Source organism: Colletes gigas, unplaced genomic scaffold (assembly GCF_013123115.1).
Source record: "Colletes gigas isolate AHSC1104 unplaced genomic scaffold, ASM1312311v1 Colletes_gigas_Sc00019, whole genome shotgun sequence".
NCBI lineage: Eukaryota > Metazoa > Arthropoda > Insecta > Hymenoptera > Colletidae > Colletes > Colletes gigas.
The window spans coordinates 582,204-597,255 of record NW_025106648.1 but is presented as its reverse complement, the minus strand read 5'-3'; positions in this window follow the sequence as shown (position 1 = coordinate 597,255).

The following is a 15,052-nucleotide window of genomic DNA, read 5'->3' as shown; positions in this document are numbered from 1 at the left end:
TAAATTCTTAATTTATTTGTACAAAAATGGCGAACAAGAATGTATTACAGTTAGTAATTTTATAGAAGGTGATGACTTATTTTGATATTTTCAAATTGTTTTACGAAATTGAAATAAAATCCAAATCACGTTATTTTTACAAATTAAAATTGAAATTATCAGTAATCTAAAAAAAAGTATTTGTGATGGACCAGACCCAATTTTTCTAAAGGGCATTTAGAACGTTTTCGATACTTGTACGAACAAAAAGTGATTTAGAACAATCTTTAAACATTTTACCAGTAAGAAAATTCTAAAATCCAAACGCTAAAATTGCTGTTATATTCCAATCGAGTTATCGACTTTTAAAACGATTAATATTAAATGATGCACGAACGAAGCTCATACAAATACATCGAGACTAGTATTTATTTAGGAACAACAAAGCACAAATGAAATAATATCACGGTCAGTAAACAAACACAATACCGAATATCAGTATTGCCTTCATAGAGCATTTATCACGAATTTTCACCATCCGGGCCATAGAAAATATTAATCGTTCCGTCACGCAAAATTAGATATAATCCGATTGTGCATCGTTCGAAAAAAAAAAAATAATAGAGCGAAATATGCATCGATTCCCTCTCGAAAACGGTTCGACGTTAAATTATAATTTACGATGGTATCGATAGTATCGATTCAGTGTCATTCCCGTCATTAGTGGATGCAATCGAGTCGCGCGCCTCTGCCGGCCTTCATTATCCTAATTAAAAATACATCGTTAAACGTTGGACAAAATCGCGAGGTAAATTCATCGCGATCGCCGGTTTCAATTTGGCCCCCAATTTTTTTCCGGACAGCCGTCTAATAAAATTAACTTGTTACGCGCGATCGAGCCGGTTAATTTTTACCGTTGTAACGGGCTGGCTGCCCGCGGTCGACAATTTTCCGGGGGAAAAGAAAATCCGCCCCAACCCGACCCGGTTTCGGCCGCCAACGAGCCACGAAATTTCACGCCGTCCAATTAGCCGCGAATCATTCAGTTTGCCCCACCCCCCCCAACCCCCCTCGCCCGCCTATTATCCGACGATTGTCACTTGACTAATTTGCCGGATAATTCATTCGTCGTAATTATGGCCGATTCAACGCGGATTTTCGCGTTCGACACGCGACGCTCGAAAGTCGTAAAAACCATAAATTATAAAACTAGCGTTCACCGTTCGTCGATTATTCTCTGATTAAGGTTACGAGTCATTGAAAATATTTTTAAATGTTATTAATTCCTTAGGAGCAAAACCTGCGAATATTTTTCTAATATTTGTGATGTTTGTTGCAGGAGGGGGCAGAAATTCTTTTCAATTGGTCCAGTTTGAAGAACGGTCCGTCGAGGGGCGGAAGAAAATTGGCGGAACTTATTGAAAGTGTTCGTTTTGTTCTTCCCGCCAGATCGATGGATAAAGGCTGCCTCTACAAAGAGTAAGGCAACAAAGGGACCCGGCGGAATTTTTAAGAATGATCAGCCCCCGGGAACTTTTTCGATATCCGCATTCCGTCAACGAAGAAGGAAGAAGCAGTTTTCGCGAACAAACGTTACCTTCGGATTCGGATTCGGATTCGGATTCGGACTCGGACTCGACGTTCGACTGATTGCGAGTTTTCGCAAGATTACGCGGCGTAATTGCGAGCCGGATCCTCGCGGGATTGATCCGTCGTCAAAGAACACGCGGTTAATCGAAAATAATCCCGTTCGAAATAACTCGATCCCGCTTCTCTCCGCTGTCATCCAAATTATTGCTTCCTTTATCCTTCCTTTTTTTTCTATTTTATCAAATTTATCGTGTGCTACAAGCAGCTCTTTACTGCCTTTCTGTGTCTTCTGTGCACTTGAATTAAATGTGGGGATTCTTAAAATGAACGTTGTTTCAGGGTTGACATGTTCATTTCTCGTACGGTGGAGACGAATTTCGAATCTCGACACCAATAGATGCTTATTGGGGGTAAGTTGGGGGTACTTGAGGGCAACTTCGGGGTTTGATGTTCATTTTTCGTACAACAGAGGCGAATTTCAACACTAGCAGACGTTTATACAATCATGATTCTTAAAATGAACACCTCTTCGAGGTTGATATGTTCATTTTTCGTATAACAGAGGCGAATTTCAACACCAATACACGTTTATACAGTCATGATTCTTAAAATGAACACCTCCTCGAGGTCGATAAGTTCATTTTTCGTACAATAGAGGCGAATTTCAACACTAACAGACGTTTATACGTACTATCCACTCGAAGTACAATAATTTCCTTCGAAGTACCAGCCAGTACAAAGTTAGACTGGCAAGAATTTAAAACGTCAAAATTTGAACATCATTGCGGACTATCTTCTAACTTTGGGATCCTGAGTCTAAAACAAAACACCGGTGTTCCGGTATCCGATGTTCTAAACAAATTTCATCGCAACGTAAAGTTTCAGTCGAAACGAATCGGCTACCGCGAGTCCCTAATTATTCATAAACCGCACGGGCTACGTCCACGCAGTCGGCTCCCACTCGTTCCAGCCTTCATTAATTTTTATCCGCTTCCGCAAACTTCGCGTGCCCCGTCGAGACCTCTCTAAGAAGCAATGAAACTGGAAAGAAAGTCCGAACGTTGTTAGCCGACTCCGGAAACTCGAAGTTAGCGTCGAAAGAACGAGGATCGGAAGGATGCTCTAATCCCGCGTCTCTCCCTAAGGCACGGGAAGACAAAATAGAGCAGCTAGGAGCTTTCCGCGTACTACCGTGGCAGCCTAATCACCAGCTGGGACGGAATTGCATCGCCGGGGACCGCGGGATCCCGTCTGGATCCGAACGCGGAAAGGAAGGAGTCAGCCAGATTCCGGATCAGGCAAATTTCACCTAGCCATTCGCGGATTGGAGGCGTCGGGACGCTGAACGATCGAAGGAGGCTTCCTTAAGAAGTCTGGTTCAATCAACTTTCCCGGTTGCTCCCTCTGTTCGAAGAGGAATATGCAATCCCAGGTGACGGAACCCTAAACCAAGTTCCTGTTAGATTCTACTTTATCGAGCAGTGATATCACGCTTTGATATAAAATAAACACAGCACTCGTTATTGTTCGTGGAGCCAAGAGTTTAAATGTTCTTTAGCCCCTAGCACCGCTATAGCGACAAACATACTATGTACCGTAGCTCGATTGAAGTCTCATTTATGCAACCATGAAATCGAAGACATCAATCATGTGGTTTGGCAATGCAGGCTCTACGACAGTTCAAGAGTCAAGTCAATTAAAAAGTTCCAAAATATGAAACTGTTCCTCCCACTTAATGTTGAATCGCTAGCTGAACTAAATATTGCAGCTTGCCTATGTATTTTTAATTTTTTAAAAGAAAAAATACGTAAGGACCTAAGGTTATTAACAACTAATTCTTCGTTATCTTAAAGTTGAGCTACTCCACATGGAAATCATACAATTTGTTGTGATATGTCGTGCGTGATAACGCGCGTTTGCCCAATACGCGTGGTTTGGTGGAGGGGATAGGCCTCGTGAAACCTCGTGGAACCTCGCGCTGAGCCGCTCTCTTTCGTTACGGATCCGTCATAGTGTCAACATCACCGTCTAAGGACAGGAAACGACTCGTCAAAAGGCTTTGACACATCTGGGAAAGGATCTTCCGGCACAGGCAGCTCCAAATCCAGCTACGTGGCCTCTTCTCCAGTAATCAAGTCCACCGCCCACCACCTTCTTCTTAAAGAAAGTAAAACCAATTTTATTTCTTTACGATTCGAAATAAATCTGAAGCCGATAAATTCAGCCTCGTGGCTCTTTTCACCTTCCCGAATAATGTTACATTGTACGAGAACCTACACGTGTGCTTTACGTACAAGTATCGACAATTTAATAGTCACTGTATATGCTAGTAACTGAAATCTTACGTTTCGAACACTTTGGACAAGGTGACTCGACAATGTTTATTGACAAAACGTAGATGGGTGATCCTATGTCCTTGTATTTATCCAGAATTCCATTTCTTATCGCATCGTTACTGTCTTCCTGACGATAGCATCAGCTCCCAATCCTTCAGACCTGTTTGTGCTGTGTTCATCCACGTCTATAAATTCCTGTGAAACTTTCCACGGTGGTCACCGGAAGATACGTCGATAACGTCGTCGAGGAGCTACCCAATACGGAAATCATGCAATTTGTAAAAGAAACCACACGTGTACTTTATTTAGTAGTACCTCCCTCGGGTTAGGTCTGCATCAGGATCCAATTTTTGTTTCTTTTTTGTCCGTTTGTTGGTCAGTTCTGGCTAACCAGTCAGCGAACGTTAATGAGCGAACGTTACCATTGTACAATGTATATATCTTACTAATAACCGAAATCTCCTATGTTTCAGACATTCTGGCCAAGGTGACTCGACAACGTTTATTGACAAAACGTAGACACGTGATCCTACGTCCTTGTATTTACCCCGAATTCCATTTCTAATCGCATCGTTACTGTCTTCCTAACAATTCCCAATCCCCCAGACCTGTTTGCACAGTGTTCATCCGCGTCTATAAATTCCTGTGAAACTTTCCACTGGTCACCGGAAGAGACAAACCGGGAGGTCCGAAGACGTCCAGGACGCCGACGAGGAGATCCAATATTCCCTGGCGGGCGCCAGGATCAAGTTTACGGTCTATTACGCCGACTGCGGTACGCTTAAGCTGAAAATCGACGGCGACGAAGAATGAAAACGAATATTGAACCCTAGTCGAGGCTACCCTGGCCGGGGGTAGGATGAAGGCTCGCGTCCCGGCGGAGTTGGTCCTGGATTCTGTCAGCAAGAGGGACCCCAAGAGCAAACTTCCTTGAGGCCACTGCACGCTAGTCGAGTGGATCTCCCAAACCAGTTCCTTTATAACTCACATAACGAAGTGGGGTTAGTTATTCCGAGTCCAATAACCACAGGTAGTGGTGCGCCAGATTACGTTCACGATCCTCGGACTAGAATGTTATGGGATTCATTAACCTCCGTACTCCTGGAGCGCTATGACGCTGAACAATGCACAATATTTGATGCTTCGTGTCCTGCACCTGGAGGAGCTGTACTCGACTCCAGGAGCGCAAATATCGCGGAGGAAAAGCGTCTTGTTGGTGACTAGAGTCTGACGGGAGTCTTGGACCAGCTCGTGACTTTGATGTGGATCAAAGAGTTCATTATTGGGAATTCGATAACCATATGGTGGTGATATGATGCAAGATGTGGAACTCATGGTCTTCCAATCGAACAGTTGTTGGCTTTGTTTACACTAGATTTATGGGCATTGCTTATGTACCTATTTCTATCGAGGTCTATCGTATTGACAGTTGAATTAAAATTCAACATAAATTGCTGAAAAATAATATTTTCGATCTCTGCAACTTCAAGTATGAGATCTGACATTCGTCAGATTGAGCAGTTTCGTAAATCTAATGTTGACCTTAGTAATTGTGGACTATTTTTTGAATCTAGACCTAACCACACTTCTGTTTATAAAATATGAATATTTGAATTGTTTCCACAGATTTTCTAACAGAGCTATGACAGAATCCTTAAGTCTCTGAGGTACTACTTTCCAGTTTATTAATGTACTTCTCCTCTTCTGGGAGTATATCGACCCCACTGGTCGGTTGTAAACCAATTTTTATGAAGATTCATAAAAACTTTAGTGCACGAGAAAATCATGTAAACGAGCATTCCTCCGAATCGCATTTCTCAGCGTCAATCGTTCCAGCGCGCAAGATAATCTACCGCATCTTGGCTCATCGATCGCGTTATCCACTTGAAATTGTTATTAGGAATAATATTTCGATCGACCTTCTTCGCCGTGGCTTCCGTAGAATTTATAACGCACAGTTTCGAACCGATCCAAGAATCTCGATAACTCGCGCAGACTGAAATTCCTCCAGGAAAGAAGAAGGTTTTCATTATCGAATAATTCCGCGTGTTGTAACCGCTACATCGCTCTCAACAAATTGACTATTCGATCAGCGGGAACGCGACTAGCTTTTCTGCCATCTTGGCTCTTTTTATTTGCAAGATTCCGACGTTACCTCGAAACTTCATTACCGCTTCCATCTTGAAACTAAAATTCAATTTAATCCAACGTTCTAGTCATTGTATCCGAATCTTTCTCCTTAATCGATTAAACGCCTTCGGAAATCCGGCTGTTAGTTAGGCGAATTATGAAGTGTCGAGTCTCTAGCGCTATTTCCAACTTTCCAAAAATGTAAACAATCTATTCCGGATGTTGGACTAATTTTTTAATTTACTGCACCAGAATAGATAAAGTCAATTTTAGATTTTGCCTCCGCGTTATTGGAGAACGTTTTCATCCGCTCGACAGTCAATTTGCTTTAATCGGAAAATAAGTTATGGCCATTTTGGTACCCGTGGCAATTCTTAATCAGAAACTGAGATAGCACAACCGATTCTATTAAAGTCTTTGTACAAAACGTCAGATAACTTCTTGCTCTCCTTAACGGGAGATTAATAGGGCAATCTTATGTCAATTTCTTGAGCGATCAATTGCATGAGTTATTGGAAGAAGTTCCATTAGATGATGCACGTCGCGTGTGATTTATGCACGAGGGTGCAACGTCGAATTTCAGTCGAGTAACAAGACGGCTCTTGAACGAACGATTTTCTAACGGACGGAACAGCTCGTGCGGAACATACTTCTTGACCTAATCGTGCCCCAGATTTAATCAGATCCGCTGGATTTTTACTTCTGATACAACTAGAAATATTTGTAAGCTCACAAGCTCGTTTGCAAAATTCAAATGTTGCTTTGAAATGCTTCGAAACAATTTACATGTTTTCTTGTGAAATGAAAACTGACTATAATGGAGTATGTCAAATAGATGAAAAAGGGTTCATGTAAACGTCAAAGGAAATGATTTCATTCAAACCTTAGCTATATATCATAATTGTTGGGAAATAGTTACCTCAGAATTGTAATTCTAAAATTATTGTATTATAGTAGAAATGACAATTGAGAACCAATTTTTACAGGTATATATTTGTTTCAAAATTGGAAAGATTAATAGTAAAGTAGTTACTTCAGAATCGTAATGATAAAATATATACATAAATATGATATTCCATTAGAGTAGAAGCGGCAATTAAGAACCAATTTTCACAGGTATATATTTGATTAAAAATTGAAAAGATTGATACTAAACTAGTAACCTCAAAATCGTAATAATAAAATAAATTCATAAATATGTTATTCCAGTAGAGTAAAAATGACAATTGAGAACCAATTTTTACAGGTGTATATTTGATTCAAAATTGAAAAGATTGATACTAAATTAGCTACCTCAGAATCGTAGTAATAATATTATTCTATTATAATAGAAATGACAATTGAAAACCAATAGTCAAAGGTATATATTTGATTCAAAATTCCCGCCATTTGTACCCGCAATGGACGCACATCAGCTCCATCTTAAACACTATTGCACATACAATAAATCTGATCCTCACTCCCCCCGTACGATTGCAATTTTCGAACCACAGATTTACTAATTCATTTTACTTTGAGAAAGTCCCACCATTATGGCCGATGCTTTCGAAACGAGTTATCCTGCTTATTGGTATCCCAGATCAATTTCCCCGTTCGAGCTTAAATCCAAATCGAGATTCTTTCGCGCCCCCCGGCCCCGTTCCCGATTACGTTTTCGTTCTGATTGTGCCAGCACTTTTCAGCCAGCCGCCCTCCATCAAAATTCTCCGGAACTTTTCGCGCGACGGGTACGCGAAGGAAACCAACTCTGATTCGTCTAATGAAAGTCCACGGACCCGGGGAACACCGACGACGGGATCGGGACAACCTCGAACTTCCGAGCGGGCTTCTCTTTTATTTCCTGCTGAAGACTTTTTTCCCCTCCCTCCCCCTCGTCCACGAAGAAGCTTCGCGTCTTCTTTGACGTCGTAATTGCGTTCGCCGGCAGGGCACAATCGTCGTTCCGTTCCCCTTTTCACGGGGCTGAGATTACACGGGCCGCGTCCAACTTGCACGATCGCGCCTACCGCGCCCCGACATCCGCGAAAAGTTCTGATTTCACGTCGGGGAATGTAATTAAGATCGAGGGATCGCGGAAACGTGCACTTGGCTTCAACGTGTCCGCTGGTATTTTCAGCGATGTTCGCGATGGACCTTCGAATTTCGATGATTGTCGCTTTAATGTACTGTACGAGGCTGAAAAGATGACGCTTGGATCCTCTGAGAGTTGTGAAATATTTAACACGTTCACTGCCAGAATATTTGTTTCATTACTTATTTTTATAACTTAAAATTCATAAATTCTATCCAAATTTATTTTCTTCAGCGTCTTAAATTGAGAATTAATTTTTTCTAGTATCGTATTGGTAAATCCTGTCACCCATATGTGGGTGACGTGGCAGTCAAAGTGTTAATGAGGCGAATGGAAAGGAGAATATTAATAAGTCAGAGAAATTTCAAAATAGATCTCTTTGAATTTTTAGGGTCAAATATCTCGGATAAACTGTTAATGCCTCCAATTACGTATCGTTGGTTTCGATATTTGAAGTATAATAGTTGTACAAAAGTTCGTTAGAAACTGAGCGTTGCACTTGGAGAAATTGTGAATAGATATTTTTCCCTTGGTGGTCAGCCATTGATCGGCTTGATCGAGCATCGATGAAACGGTCGCGACGATCGATGGGAAACGCAAATGCCTGCGGTTAACCGTGATTTGGCGGTTCCATGAACGCGCTACCAGCCGCGATTTAAGGCGGATTTGCATAATGAGGTATTCGTGTCGCGTAGGTCTCGCAATATGGGGAGGGAGAATAACGAAACAAAATGGAGTGTCTCGCATTTTTACCAGATTAACCTTGTTTTGTTTATTCGAGTCCATTAAACTTCGCAGCGATTAACTTATAAATATATATCACCATACACAATATTTCTTACGTATTGTATATTGTATAAATTCCCAGTGACCCACGTTTGAAATAAGTAATTTTAAACATTCTATTCACACACGATATTCGAAATTTTCCTTCACAGCGTAATTTAAGTAATTTCACGAGTGCTGAATTTCTGTGCTAAATTTTGCAACGTGAATTTGTTAATCCATAAAAAGATAAGCTGGAAAGGAAAATTACAAATATTTGCATTCACGGAAATGCAGAAATGATAACAAATTTCGTTGAATATTAATTGAAACGGATATTTTTCCGTCTCTTAAAAGAAACGGGTTCATTTCAATTTTCAAATCTACGAAAAGTACATGTTATTTTACATTATTAATACTTGACTAAAGTAGCCCTGATATAATGTACGATATTCAATTTTTATAAATTCTGAACCAATCCACTGAACTATTGAACACTTCTATTTGCCAATCAACGTGTTAAAGAAACAAATCACAATAAAAATTCTATATTTTGGATAAAAAGTAAAGACTTTTCCATTCGATCTGCAATCATGGAACAAAAATAAAGTCCACATCCGAAATCCTTCAAACTTTAATTTTTTGATAAAATACACCCCTTGTAAGTAAAATTTCTCCTCATAGAATAGAATTCTACGATATAATTGTCAACGCTCGGTTTCGAAGACACGTCCCTCTGTGCCTGTTGGTTGACTCCTGGTACAAAACCGCTTACACAGATTCGTTACAATCCCGGGGGTTATCGGTTTAATGCGTTTCGTTATTCCGCTTTTTAATTGCCTGGACGCGACGAAATGAATTTCCTGGCGGGGCGGCCGAAAATTGAGTTTTACACGTTAAAATCTGTTAAAGCGCGCCGGTGCCCCGTGAATTTCATCGTCGACTCCGCGTGTCGTCGTTCTGTTGTTCGATATTTTCATTCTCTCACCCTCCGCCCCTTCCTCCGCCCACCCCCCCGCCCCCCAACTGAAACGCGTACATTTTTCGAACGCGGCGTCGTATATTACGGTTTATCAATCGACACGGTCGCGGATTAAGTACCCGGATCCGGGGTTTTCGCGAGTTTTTATCGGGTCACCGCAGTCACGGCGATTTTTACAAACGCTCGCGAGTCCTTTGTGACGCGTGTTTCGGCCCGATCGACTCTTATCGATGTGAAAACGTTATTAACTACAGTGGAAAACCGGGGACGCGTGCTGTGCCCGCTCCGTCGCGCGACACCGTTTTCGAACCGTCGCCGACAAAAATAAAACAATAAAAATAAAATAAACAGTAGTAACGTCCCCTGTAGGACAAGATACCCGTGGTCGAAATTCGAACAAAATCAACACCACGCGCCCCAACATAATTAGCCAACAATTTTTTAATGATCATCCGTAGGGCAGAATATTGTTAAAATTTTCGTGCACGAATACGCAGACAAATGTAGAGAAAACACAAGAATAAAAGTTAAAAGTAACACTTATGGAACTGGGTTGTTTGCACGAAAATGTGTAAAACATTCAACTGATTTGTATTTTCTTTTGTGTGAAATTTGTTTTCGTTGTTTTTGGGGGTGTTGTACATTTCGAAACAGACCCCAATGGATTCCTGTTACACGTTGAACAATATACAGACATTTGTTTACATACGCTTATAACTTGTTTTATGGGAACATACTTCACGATTTTTCATATTGTAACTTTCAAGAAATATTAATACGATGAAGTTCTACTCGAATTCGTATACTATAATGGGGATTCACATTCATTTTTACCAAATGTTGTTTACTATTACACTGGACTACTTTTCTATTACCTTCTTGTTGTTCCTTACATTTAACTAAATTTTGCTTTTCCTGAATTCCTTCCATTTATTTTTACCGATTCTTGTGTATTTCACATTGTGTTACTTCTATTTACAAAGTAATTTTTTATTTTATATTATTAACGAGCAAGTAATTCCCAATTATAAAACCTGTAGACAGTTATACAATATAAACAATATACTTCTTTCCAACGTGCCACGATCGTCGACTCTTTCCAATTTATACTTAATCAATTCTTCATAAGAAACAATTTTTTCCCCCATTTATAGGGAATTATAGTGAATTTATAGTGAATTTATAGTGAATTATAGTAATTCATTATAAATTCACTATAATTCACTAGAAATGGGGGGGGAAATTGTAATTCACTATAATTCACTAGAAATGGTGGGGAAAAATTGTAATTCCCTATAATTCACTAGAAATGGGGGAAAAAGTAATTTCTTATGAAGAAGATTTGTCGACGATCATGACACGTTGGAAAGAAGTATATTGTTTATATTATAGCTTTGTCTATCGGTTTTATAATTGGGAATTGCTCGTTAATAACTATAACAGATTGCAAATAACCGTACATTAACAACGCTTTACAAACTTAAATTGCGAGTACAATATATTTCCGGTTATTTTATTAGAATTTGAACATCGAACAGGTCCCCAAATATGAAAATGGTCTTCGAACAGGCGAAAGGTTCGAAAAGACTATTTTCAAGTTTCATATCTACGATACTAGGCACAAAGGGTTAACAGATATTAAAACGTCGCGCGAATCAATGACAGGAGCAGTCGGGAGTTTCCGAAGCGCGACACGGAAACTGGCACGACATTGTGGAAGAGGAAACGGATCAGTGTGATAGCGAAATGTTTCGCGAAGTTTCTTTCCGTCTCCCTTTGGCGACGGTTCCCGAAGTTCTCCGTCGCTTGGAACTCGTACAATTGTCGTCTTTATTGCTTTTCTCTGACTTTGCGATCTTAAAGGCGTATCTCTTGCGTGCTGTACGTGTAGCGGCGTGTACTTTATCGCCTTTGGAAAATGAGGTGAAATTAAATTGCGCCGTTCGGGGCCACGGTGACCCGGATATCTCTACGCCGGACTCATCAGTAATTAGTCAAATCAGTTTGTTGTAAAGGGAACTCGAGCGTCGTAGACGTAGAGAAACCGTTCATAATCGGGGCAGGTTATATTAATTTCTCGAGGTCGATAACTGGATTTCTCCACCATTTTAAATTCTGTCACGATTCTCTCATTTTTAGTTTCGTTTTAATCATCGTCTATTCATCAATATCGAAATGTAAATACAGTTATCGAAACCTAGTTTTAAATATATCAATCTGTTTAATTTAACCCCTTAAATTTCATATTTTTCGGGTTAACCAACAATGATCAGTTTTCTTTATTGGATTTCTTTCTAAAAATACGGTTTTTGTTAATTACAATGTTGTATATAACGTATACTTTGAAGGAAAACAAATATTATCGTCCCTTTTACCGTTGGATCAAACAAATATTGTTTCTCAAAGCAGTCAAACTCGGGCATGAACGTTAAGGGGTTAAAAGTCGTTTCAAAATTATGTATCTTTTGTTTCTGTATTAGCTTTTCGTATTTTCTTGCTAACAGTTTCAGGGAATGTACAAAATAAATTTTAAAATTCGTAGTGCTAATTTAGAGGGGACAACTTTCATGAGACTGTAACCCCGTAATCATGATAAGTTTAGTTCGAATCTGCCACAGATATTTTCGTGTTTTTCGAGGAGAGCGGATAGGCAACTGGAGAACATAAAATATGATTAACGAAACAGGAACGAAAAAATGGCTCGTATCGCAATTAACATTGATTTGCAGGAAACGTAAAAACTTCAACTAATTTCACTGGACATTACTAGAAATAATGTCTGCGTATTAAGAACATATTGTCATATTCGAATGTTAAAATTTGTCACAGGATAATCCTCTGTTTTTCACAAACACAATTTATTTTTCTAATCTAGTCCACGTCATTTGTTTCACCATAAAGCCATGATTACAAATAATTATTATTCATGTTCGAATGTTAAAATTTGTCACAGGATAATCCTCGTTTTTTAACAAACCCCATTTATTCTTTCTAATCTAGTCCACGTCATTTGTTTTACCATGATTATAAATAATTATTATTCATGTTCGAATGTTAAGATTTGTCACAGGATAATCCTCGTTTTTTAACAAACCCAATTTATTTTTTCTAATCTAGTCCACGTCGTTTGTTTTGCCATAGAGTCATGATTAGAAATAATTACTTTAATGGAACTAAATTTTATTTCGTGTCGAGAGTTTGGGGCCCGTGATATGTCGAAATATCCAAACGTGATTTTTTGGGGAAAAAAGTAAAGAAGAAGAGGCGAATACTGGCCGTCTAAAGATAATCATTACGATCAGCGGCGAGATCAGTGGGGGGACGTCGAGACGCGCGAAATACGCGTCGATGGGCGTCGGCGAGGACGCCACGGCCGACCAAGATGTGCCATTAAAGTTTCAGGCCGAACGAAAATGATCGTCGTCGTTCCGCTGCCGCATAAATTACACCTTCGATTTTCGTAGCAGCCGGCGAAATTCACGAACCGAAGGACGCCGATAAATTTCGAAGCTTCGACTGCGGGACTGCGTGGTTTTCGAGCTCGCCAAGGTTTCTGGGTAATTTGTAATCGTCGATTTCTCTCGCCCGACATCGCCCGACCGAGGCTGGACCATGAACAATAACTGAATTTACTTGTAAAATGAAAACTTGAATTCCAGTCGAAAGGGAAAGTTTATTGAAAATTTAATTGTGAACATGTTTCATTCCAGAGTCGATAGTAAGAAATCGCATGCGCCACCGACTATAAAACGTGCGATATCTCGTGTACGGTTGCTTATACAGCAAAAACGTAAATAACTAAAGTTGTTGAAAATTAAATTTTGAACGCTTTTCGTCCTATACAAATATTTGATAGAGTCGATAATAACCGAGATATCGACCCTTTCCTGCCCTTCGATACCCCACGAGAGGATCTTGTTTACTTTTTCTCCAGAATATAAAAGAGTAAAACGTTCACATCGAAGTACGTTACGCATTTGAATAATATTTTCTGTGCCGGACAACGTCGAATAATTCGGTTAGCTGGCGTCATAAGTTCGTCACATGACCCTTATTAATTTTTTTCCCGAATCGCTCGACCGTCGATTTAATGCGACTACCGCGCGGACAGTGATTTGAAGATTGATGGGACGCCGGGTAGACGGTTTAATATTTCAAGAGGAGGGCCGTCGACGACACCGATAAATTCCGAATTATTTTAATTTCGAACGCGGGGGCGCGACGAATCGGAAAAGCGATAAACGACTAAACGCGCATTCGATGCTTCACGCGCTCCGCTTAATTTCAGTTTACCAGATTTTAAGGCAAAACAAACAACGATCTTCCATTTTTCACGCGTCTCCGCAAAACCAAATTCTAACACAATTCTCAAATTGTCGCGGTGAAATTAAAAAAAATTCTATTACGAATGCTAGAAAATTTATTATTTTAATAAAAATCAATTACTTATATACTTGTAATTTTTGTTCTCAAATTGTCGCGGTGAAATTAAAAAGAATTCTCAAAATTGATTATTTCAATAAATATCTCGAAACAAAAAGTGAATCATTATTTACATTTTTAAAGTATGATTTAGTCCTACCTAATATAAATAATATTAATATTAATTATGGTTTTAAAGAGATACGAGTAATCGATTCGTCTGTTTTACTATATCTGACGCTAGGGGTGGGTTTCTGAATGATCGTATAAGAAATAATTTGTGTCGTAGAGGGTTAATTCCTATCCGAGTTGACGCCCACATTCGAGCGTTTGAGTTTCTTAGAGCCGGAAGTTTCTCTTTTCGAGTTGTCGCTTCGTTATCGTTGCGTTCGAGGCGAAAGGGTGAATTTCGTTGCATTTCCGCTCGGTCTAATCATATCAAAGTGCTTCTTGAATTGGACGATCAACAACCGGAGTTTGGTGCTCGAAACTCAACTCCGTTCGTAGCGAAACTTTTTAATTCCTCGTGAATGAATTTCTTCTTTGAACCGGCGACATGGGAATATTTTTCCCTCGGTGCCCGTTATACTTGACAGGAAACGTTCTCTGAAATTATGGGGGTAAACACTGGACGGCAACGCTCGTTAATCGTCGCGCTCGTTCCTGACATCAGCTTCGAATTTTATCGCTAAGTCTTAACCCTTTTCCTGTCCCAGTGCTCGAAACTTTGCTCGCAGGCTTTACTTCGAAATTAAAAAATGTTTCATAAGGATTTTA